This window comes from Penaeus monodon, chromosome 6 (assembly GCF_015228065.2).
Source record: "Penaeus monodon isolate SGIC_2016 chromosome 6, NSTDA_Pmon_1, whole genome shotgun sequence".
In the NCBI taxonomy this organism is placed as follows: Eukaryota; Metazoa; Arthropoda; class Malacostraca; order Decapoda; family Penaeidae; genus Penaeus; species Penaeus monodon.
In genome coordinates, this window is record NC_051391.1 from 52177219 (window position 1) to 52187079 (window position 9861).

The window sequence follows — 9861 nt, forward strand, 5'->3', positions numbered from 1 at the left end:
GAATTACCTCGCAGATATCAAAAGGAATTTTCAGAGACCAAACTTTGGTCAGATAGTCATTGAAAAAAAACAGTTCTTTCTCACGTATAACTAACCTATTCTCTTAAAAATGGGATTCTTTAACCCTTTTCCTTTCTCAGATCAACCCCCGTCATAGACTTGAGCATTTCAGGGATGCTGGTGGAAATATTCATCACTTCCTGAGTTAGCTTCTGAGCACCGACCTCAGATCCTCCTGAAGACACCATCTTCACACTCTTGGCGTGGACAAGGATGAAACTTCACATTGCCGACGAATTTTGTGCAAAGGTATCTATCTTAGTTTTTCCCTGTATGTGTACATATAAATACACATATACCCGTGTGTGTGTGTGTACGTGTACGTGTGTGTTTGTGTGTTTGTTTGTTGTGTGTGGTGTGTGTGTGTGTGTGTGTGTGTGTGTGTGTGCGTGTGCGTGTGCGTGTGCGTGTGTGTGTGCGTGTGCGTGTGCGTGCTGCGTGTGTGTGTGTGTGTGTGTGTGTGTGTGTGTGTGTGTGTGTGCCACACCTTCTACCTTGGGAGAGATAGAAGAGAGAGAGAGAGAGAGAGAGAGAGAGAGAGAGAGAGAGAGAGAGAGAGAGAGAGAGCGAGCAGAAGAGAGCGAAAAGAGAGACGAGAAGAGAGCGCGAGAGGAAGAGAGGTGAGAGAGAGCGAGAGAGCAGAGAGAGATAAGTAGAGCCCGAGACATAAAACCTGCTTGACAATATCTGTAACTACAAGCACCTTAACCTCTAAAAAATATTTCATAACTTCAGCGATTTTCCCAGTCCTAAATTACCTGTGGTATTGCTTTAAGGTACATATCCAGAATAGCAGCATTTTTGGAATTCCTTGTAAGCTTCAGCTCGGTAGTTGGGCATGCTTGCTGCTTTTTTGCCTCGTTTTTTTCCCCTGGGGATAAGAGACGTAATGCTGGTCATTATGGGTTATCATACAGCTTGGGGTTTTTCCCTAAAGGCTGATAATGAACAATCATGAAAAAAAAATTATTTGTTTTTGGGCTGTGCTTACTTTGTAACAGTTTTAGGAACCTCGATCAAGTGACTAGAAGCTTTTAAAAAAAATAGAATAAAAACCTGGAGAAACTGATTAAGTTCGTTGATGAAAAAAATCTAACAAAACTCCTGGATTAAAGCAGGAGAGCCCTGGACTAGGGATTCCAGAACACCATAGCACCAGCAGATGGATTCAGTAGTGCTGGCACATCAGTCTCACAACCCCCAAACACTACCTTCTCCAGAACCCCCCACCAATGTTGGCTGTTAATTCTAGTGAACGTGTTTTTTTTCATTTTAACTGCTGAAGACATGAACAGTTCGCGTGTACCCCCCATTCAGATTTGGATCTCATCACCACAGTGGGTCATATGTTCCACATACGTGCCATACCTAATGTTTTAGATCATCTTAGCATGTACTAACAAGTCCCAAAGTTCTAACATTCCAATCTACCCCCAAATTCCCAAAGGTACTCCCGATGAAGAATATCAAACCCCAAAAGCCATTTTAAAATCATAAATAAGATCGGGAAAAAATATACGTTTTTAGGTCAAGAGAAAACAAAAAAAAAATATTTGGCGGGCTGTAATCTATCTCAAAACCTAGTCACTGTGTATGGTGAATATGGAACTGGCCTCTGAAAACAAAAAAAACTCATGATGTCAAACCCTCTTGAAAATTTTAGCCATAACATCGGGTGCAGGGGGGCCTTTACACTATAATATTTTTAAAAATGCATGGGATGCTGACACAATAGTTTTTTAAAAAAAAGAAAAAAAAACAGCGAGAGAAATGAATATGTTTGTATCATTGGGAACTGCAATTTACACACTGCTATCAAAACATACATTCCCCACCTTGAACAGCAACATGTAGGCCATTCAGATTAAACAAATAAAACCAGAACTTTTCACATACACCGACTTTTCACCACCCCCATGCATAACGGTTTTCTGCTGATTTAAAAAACAAGGTCAAAACTAAAGTTTTTTCCAAAAAAAAAAAAAAAAAGCTAAGCTAAAAAAAAAAAAGAGGAGAAAAAAAAATCAGCTTCCCCCACACAAAGGGAAAAAGGTATCAGATAAGAAAAAGCCTGATGCTAGAATATGGAGTGACTAAACAATATTTGGGCCCAAGGACCTTTTTGAATGAAACTCATCCCTGATTTTCGACAGCAGATCACCCTTGATAATGGAAACAAGGCCACCAGGAAAAAAAGAATTTAAACAAAAGGTAAAAGTTACATAACAAAGAGGGTTTACTACCCCTGCTGTACCTGAAAAAATTTTGTTTCCTGAAGGGAAAATATAAACCAAGCGCGGCATAGACCATTTTATACCTAGTTAAAAAATACGTATGAGCTTCTGTTTTTAGCATTTAAAAACATGTGTTTAAATCGAATTAAATTTTAAAAATCTGCTGTTTTGCAATGTTTAAAAATGCTTAAAAAAAGTTGTCAAAACCCCCCTTTTTCGAAAAGGGGGGCCTTCAGCTTTCTCCCTGAAGGTGCTTGGTTTCCCTGTTGAGCCCTGCCTCTAAGACAAGTCTTCTTCCTTTCTGAGCTGCAAGGGCAATTTGGTTTTTTCCCAACCTTTTATAAAATTTAACGAAAATACAAAAGGCATATTAAAGAATAAAGACATTTTTTGAGTTGGAATTTCATTGAAAGTTTTTTATTCCTTTTTCTTAAAATTCAGGAATAACTGCAAGTTGTATTTTTTTTTTTCTTCTAAACTGAAATTTTCTCTGCTTCAGCGGCTGTTTTCACTGTGGCTTCCAAGCGTTTTCTCTTTTTTCCGCTGTATTTCCTGTTTTCCAAAATGGATCTTCCCTGCCTCTCAACCAACCTGTCCTTTGTTATTTTTCCCTTTTAATAAATTTTCCATCATGGAAGCTTAAAAGCTTTAAAAAGAATAAAAGTAACTTTCAAATCAAAGACCCCCCCAAAGTTTGGTTTTCCCAAAAAAGGTGTTTTTACCTTGATTTTGATTACCCAATGCCCTAATCGTTTTTAGGCGTAAATTCTGAAACATTATAGCAATAAGGCTTCTTAGCAAGAACATTTTAGGGACGGATTTTTCCATCTTTTTCTTTCCTGAATCTTTTTTGTTTGACCCTTCCCCTTTGTTTTAAAGTTTCATGGGCCCCAAAATTTAAAGCTTCTGCTTTTCTGTGAATAAAAATCATACATGAATTATTAATTTATTTCCATTTAAAATCACTCACACATTAAATTGTGGGGGTTTGTGTGTTGTGTGTGTTGTGTTGTTGTGTGTGTGGTGTGGTGTTTTTGGTTGTGTTTTTTGTTTGTTTTTTCTTGGTTTTTTCATAATGAAAATGGTTTATGTATGTGTGGCCAAATTGGTTTTGTTGTAGTGTGTTGGGTGTTTGTGTTTTTGGGGGTTTTTTTCTGTTTAATTTGTTCCTTCCCATGTTTTGTTATTGTATTTTTTTAACATGGCCTTTTTTATGCATGTCAAAACCGTGTGGCTTTACAATTTATCACCGAAAAAACCACCCCAAAAAATTTTTCTTTACCCCTTTTTCCCCCTTGCCCCCCTTGGTTCCCCTTTTAACCCTCCGGGTTTTCCATACGTTTGCCTTCTCCCTGCTCCGAATTTTCCTGTTAGCCCTGAGGGGGACAAAGTTATTCTTGGCCCGTACTTTACCCCTTCTTTTTCAGTTCCTCAAGGCCAAGCCTTCTTCTCGTTTCCGGGGACTCCTCTGAGCCTTAACCCCTTCGCCTATTTTTTCCGCATTCCCCTTCTCCTCCCGCTGTCCCTCCGACCATGCCTTGTGGCCGTAAGTTTATCCCTGAGGGGAAAAAAGGGCCCCTGTAGGAAAGGGTAGGTTGGATTGATATTTTAAGGTTAGTTTTTTTGCATTTTCTTTTTACTGTTCGCTTAAAAACCCCTTTTTTTCCCTCGGGTTCGTTTTCCCCCTATTACTCCCCTTCCTTCTTTTCTCTTTTTTCTCTTTTTTCTCCTTTTTCCCCATTTATTCCTCTGATTCCCCTTTTTTCTTTCTCCTTCTCTTCCTTTCTCTCTTTCTCCTCCCTCTCTCTCCCCTCCCTCTCCCTTCCCTTCCCCCCCCCCCCCCCCCCCCCCCTTCTCTCCTCCTCTCTCCCATCTCTTCTCCTTCTTCTCTTTTCTTTCTCTTCTCTCTCTCTCATTCCCTCTCTAATCAGATTTCTAATAGTTGAAAATCATATGGCTTGTGATAGGGGAAAGGGTTGTTGCCCATGCAGATTTTTCAAAACATCCGGGATTTTAAAATTCAAGGACCCTTGCCAATTTGCACCATTTGGCTGTCCCAATGCCAGAAATTTAAGTTTTAAAAAATTCCCCAACAAACCCAAGGGAAACCCTCACTTTTTTTCCTTTTGAAAAATCCTAGGTAATTTTTTACAACTTACTCATAGGGAACCTACGAAAAGTTTTGGTTTAAATCCAAATTTTGCCTTTAACCAATTGGCCCCAAAGGATTGGCAAAAAAAAATATATAATTATAATATTTTTTTATAAAATTTATAAATATATTTTATAATATTTTTTTTTTTTTTTTTTTTTTTTTTTTTTTTTTTTTTTTTAAATAGATGGCTCTTACAAGCGCTTTCCCAAGGAGGGGAAATTTTATTTTCTAATATTTTTTTTTCATGTTCACCGTTTCCTGGGTTTTTTTTTAAAAATTGCATTTTTTTAACATTTTTTTTTTTTTTTGTTTTTTATTTTATTTTTAATAACATGATTACATCAACAATAATAACAGCATCAATTTTAATACTATTAAAGAGAACAGTACATTTTCCTGCAAATTCAAGTAATGGGGTCGCTAAGGCTAATTGACTCCTTTTAGGCTGAGCACATGTGTAGTATCTGTATGGCAACAAAGTTTTTAACAAAAACTAACATGGATTGTACATAAGTCTGCAGGTCATCGGGTTTAACTTTTGTTCTGTTTCCTCTCCTAAGACACCACTGGGATTTCCAAAAGTTACATGGGACCTTTTTGGGCCCCTTTAATTTTGAATTTACATTATGATGTGGTGAGGAGGAAAAAATTTCTTGCATGGAAAAACAAACTTTTCTCTTTCATATCACCCATATACCCAGGCTTGGGATCTTAAGAGAAAATTTCCAGCAACCGCTGCCGAAACAAACAACGAGAAGTGCCAATTTAACAGTTTTTTTTTAAGGTACAGTCTCAAACTGGCAAAAAAGAGAGGTTAAAGAAGGGTCAGTTTCTAAACAGTGAGGGGGTTGTTTTTTTGCAAACCAAACACCAAACCCCTTGGATTATCACTTTTTTTCACGGTAATAGATTTCAATGGTCACTTCCTAAACATTAATAATAATTATAAAACAACAATTGATATAAAAAATTTTCATTAGGGAAAATAAAAAAATACATATATAAACCCATGTAGGATGTAAATAATGGCTAGCTGGATGGGACTCTCTTTCCTACCCTGAAACCTAACCACCACCCTCTGAATATTCCTGATGGGGGAGGAGAGAAAAAACATGGAGGGCCGGAGATTACAAAGGTCTTTTGGGGGGCCACTTCCAAAAAAACCCCCAACCCATTAAACAGCTTTCCCGATTCTTTATTAGATATCCTAAAAAAAAAAAAAAAAAACAAAAAAATCATGAAAATAAATGTCACACGGAGCTCATACTAAATTTAGAAAAAAAACAATGTTTTTTTTTTAAAAAACAAACCAAATGATGAACAGAACGCAGAAACGAGGCACAATGACTCCCACCTCTCTGTCATAGCGCCCGGATGGCTCTTTGGGGACCCCTCTACTAAACAGTGATAGTGTTCCTCGATTCTCTGCTGTGGGGGCTTTTAGAAAAGGTTTCACCATGCCCTCGAAATCTCTGGGTGCTGTGTGCTGATCTTTAACCCTGCAGGAAGGGATCTCATGTCAAAAAAAAAAAAACTGATTATTGTTCATGAACTTTTTAATTAAAAAAACAAAATAATAAAAGCCTTCTAGTTTTTTTCCCTTTCCTAAAAACAAAGTAAATCCACAACCCTATTCGAACAAAAGATTTCGACGTTATGGTTTGTCAAAAGGTAATTTCAGATTCTCTAAGCTAAAATTTTTGGGGTAAATTATTAATCACCCAACCTGAGCAAACTCCACTAACAGTGAGGGGGGGACCTCCCTGGGGATGTGTAAAAACCCCCTGTTCGAGAGTAAATCTCTAAGGTCAATACATTGATGACCACCGTAGAAAAGGGAAAGGGATTAGTATTGGTTTTAGTATTGTTCCCTTTAAAACCTGTAGATAAATAAAAACACAAGGTAAGATGTTTTTAAAAACATAGATAAAATTTTACATATACATTTTCTTCTTTTTTTTTTTCCTTATATTTTTTCTAAATTTTTTTTCCTTTTTTTTCACTAAAAATAAAAAATTCAAATTGCGTATATAACTACAAAAAAACTAAATTAATTTGTACAAACAAGGGTTTATGGTTAAATCCAGGTTATTAAAAAATCCAAACCCCTTTCCACTTTAAGATTCCCAACACAAACTTTCTGAACAATTCAACTTTTTTTCCCATTTTCCTCAGATTTTTTTCTTTTTCCTCCTTTTTTTATTTTGTGATCTTTGTTTTAGTATTTTTTTTATTCCCACCCTTTTCTTTTTTTATTTTTTTTTTTTTTTTCCCCCCTTTACTTTTTTTTACTAATTAAAAAAAGTTTTTGACCAACTAGCAACTTTTTGAAGTGTTTAACAAAAACCTAATTCGCGCTCAACAAGAATTTTTTAAATTATTATCCCTTACCACCTACAAACGAACAAACCAAATTTTTTTTTTGGACTCCTTTCAATGCTCTTAAATTCTCAATTGGAGGCACCCTGGAAAAAGGGGAAAAAAATTTTTTCTTTTTTTCCCAGTGAATGAAAATTGGCCACCGGTAACTAAAAAAAACCCCTTTTTAAAAAAAAAAAAAAATTTTAATTTTTTTTAAAAAATGGACCCTTTTATCATAAACAAAAAAATTACTTTTAGTAATTCAATTATTAATCTGAATTTGAATGAAAAATCTTCCTTTAAATCCCCAAACTCTGAATAAATTACTCGTACCCTTATTCCTAGGCGCTTGTAATTGCTAGACCCTAATGCATTATTTGACATGTACAAATGATCATCACTAATATTATCACTATATGTATTATCATCATCAATAATAATTAGTACTAGCAGTAGCACGATCATTACTATAATCATAATCATTAACATAATCATAATCATAATTATCATGAAATTTTTTATATACTCAAATCGTTATGATCAAAGGAACTAGATTATCAAGTTGGAACACACTCCTCAGATATTGCAACACTCTCTATCACATAAGCAGCCTTTGGCTTTGACCCCTGGATAGAGAGGCCCAGCAATATGAGGGGACATTTAGCTGTACTTTGTCGCCTCCTGAAACTCTCTGCCCCATCTTGCGGTCACCTGCCCTTACACAAGTCCCTTACGTTTGTAGCAAAGATTACCAGCATGGGAGTGGCCATCATCGTTAAATCACGACGAAGAGAATTATACACAGTTTACGAACGAGATTACGATAATAACCAAACGAGACTAGGAAACACTCACGTAGAGATCAAGTTAAAACGCGAAAGTTCTCATGATATTTTTTGGGGCTCCTTCAAAAGGCTCATGGGGTCGAACAAACACAAATAGACAGACGGGTGACTCGGTGAAGATGGAGTCCCTCTCCACTGGGAATTCTGTCACCAGAATTTCCATATTCTCCCTCGCCAAGAATGCCCAAGTTTGACCACGAGGTCACGCATTACCTACAACCAGCATGGGAACATAATTCTCCCAGAAAAACACCATCTGACCAAAACACTCACAGAGGGACAGTTCCCTGTCTACACCAATCACACCAGAAGAGAAAAATAACCACAATCAAATGCACCAAAAACGCAACACCAGGAGCAGTCAACATAAAATAATTATAGAGAACACCTTCCGCCCATCATGATCTGTCAGCTACACCATATCTTCAATGTACCTTTGGTAACAGGGTATATCCTCGATTAAAAATATAATGCCAAATGCATATGCTAGGCAATACGCCTTTCCCCTACACAGGACCAAGAGAGATCGCCCTCGGTCTTGCTGACAAGCAAGAGTTTTAGTCACAATAAAAGGGCGCCCGCAGGCAAAAACGGACAAGGATGCATGACAAATCTCAAAAAAAAAAATATACAATTTTAAAAAAAATATATTATTGGAACCTTTAAAAACATATCGCTTTATTTTTAAAATCATTTAAGGGGAAACAATGGAAAAAAACCATTTTTTTCTTTTTTCAAATATAAACTTACTTTTAACATTTTCCTTAGTTTTTTTTTTAAAGTGGTTTTTTAATTTTTAAATCCTGCTCCAAAAAAAAACTTAATTGTATTTTAAAATAAAACTAAGAAAAATTTAAAACGGGTCAGCGGTTCACGGGAGAAGGTGGTGAGGAAATCGCTCCTTTTTTTTGCCGTTTTTTGGGGGAGTTCACACCCCGTCTTCATTTTGCCGCACTTTTTGTAGTTCTTCCAATTTTTTTTGTTTTTTATTTATTTTATTTTTTTTTTATTTTTTTTCATTATTCTTATTCTTATGTGTTTTTGTTGTTCGTGCTTACGATTAGTGCATTATGTACTTTATTTTTTTAACTCTGATAATGAAAACCCTTTAACACTGAGCTAAATTTCCATCTAAAAATTTTAAGTTTTAACTTTAAACCAGCCCCAAACCCACGGAGGTCAGAGTGGCTCGGACTACAAACAGGTATGTTCGCTACACTAGCAATAGAAACTGTCGTGGGTTGCAGTAACAAACACTTAAAAAAAACTACAAAATATATCTGTTACAGGGAAAACAAAGCATTTTACTCTGGGGCCCTGGTGCAAAAAAAATTTACTGGACAGAAAACCTTATACGAAACTAAATGCATGGAACCACACATATACACTGAAAAAAAAAAAAAGAAAAAGAAAAGAAAGAAAAATTTGTCCGACTAAGCGAACACTAAGATAAACAATAATTTCATAGAGAAAACCATAAACAAAAAAAAAAAAAAATTCGGGCTGGACCAGAAACACTATCACTCATAAAAAACACGAAAAACAACACACCAATCTACACAAACCCCCACGAAGACAAAATAACTCTGACCCGTCCCATAATTCTTAAGGTATGTTTTTTTCGGCTATGAGAAAAAAAAAAGTAAAAAAAAAATAAATGAGTAATAAAAAAAATCAAGGAAAAAACTTTCATTAAAAAAAAAAAATCCTACTACTAACACAAAAAGTCACCCTCAGAATGTTGGGCCTGGATTAACCAAAACAAGGGAGAGGGTTGGGCCCCTTTGAGGCCCTCATTGCAAATTGAATTCGGCGGGCGCTGTTACCACGGCTTACCCGCCTAGTGGTGTTGGGGGGTGAAAGGCTAGCGACTTATAGACGAAAAAAAGGTTTTCCCGGTTAGGGAATATCTTAAAAACTAGCTAAATTTCTCATTCGAAAATTTCCCTGTGAATTGGGGGGTGCGGCCCCTTTTGCATAAGGCAGACAAGTGAGTCAAAAGTCCAATAGGATGGAAAAACCGTTTATAGCCGGATATATTATATTTCTCACTGCACTTTGCTCTTTCTCTGTCACTTCACAGCTAACCCTCGATATATAATCCTTGTTTTTACTTTGCTTTGTTCTCACAATATCACAAGCCTTCTTACACTCCCTCTTCGAGATGCACTGCTCTATTAACGATTTCTTATTTTTCTCAAAACAA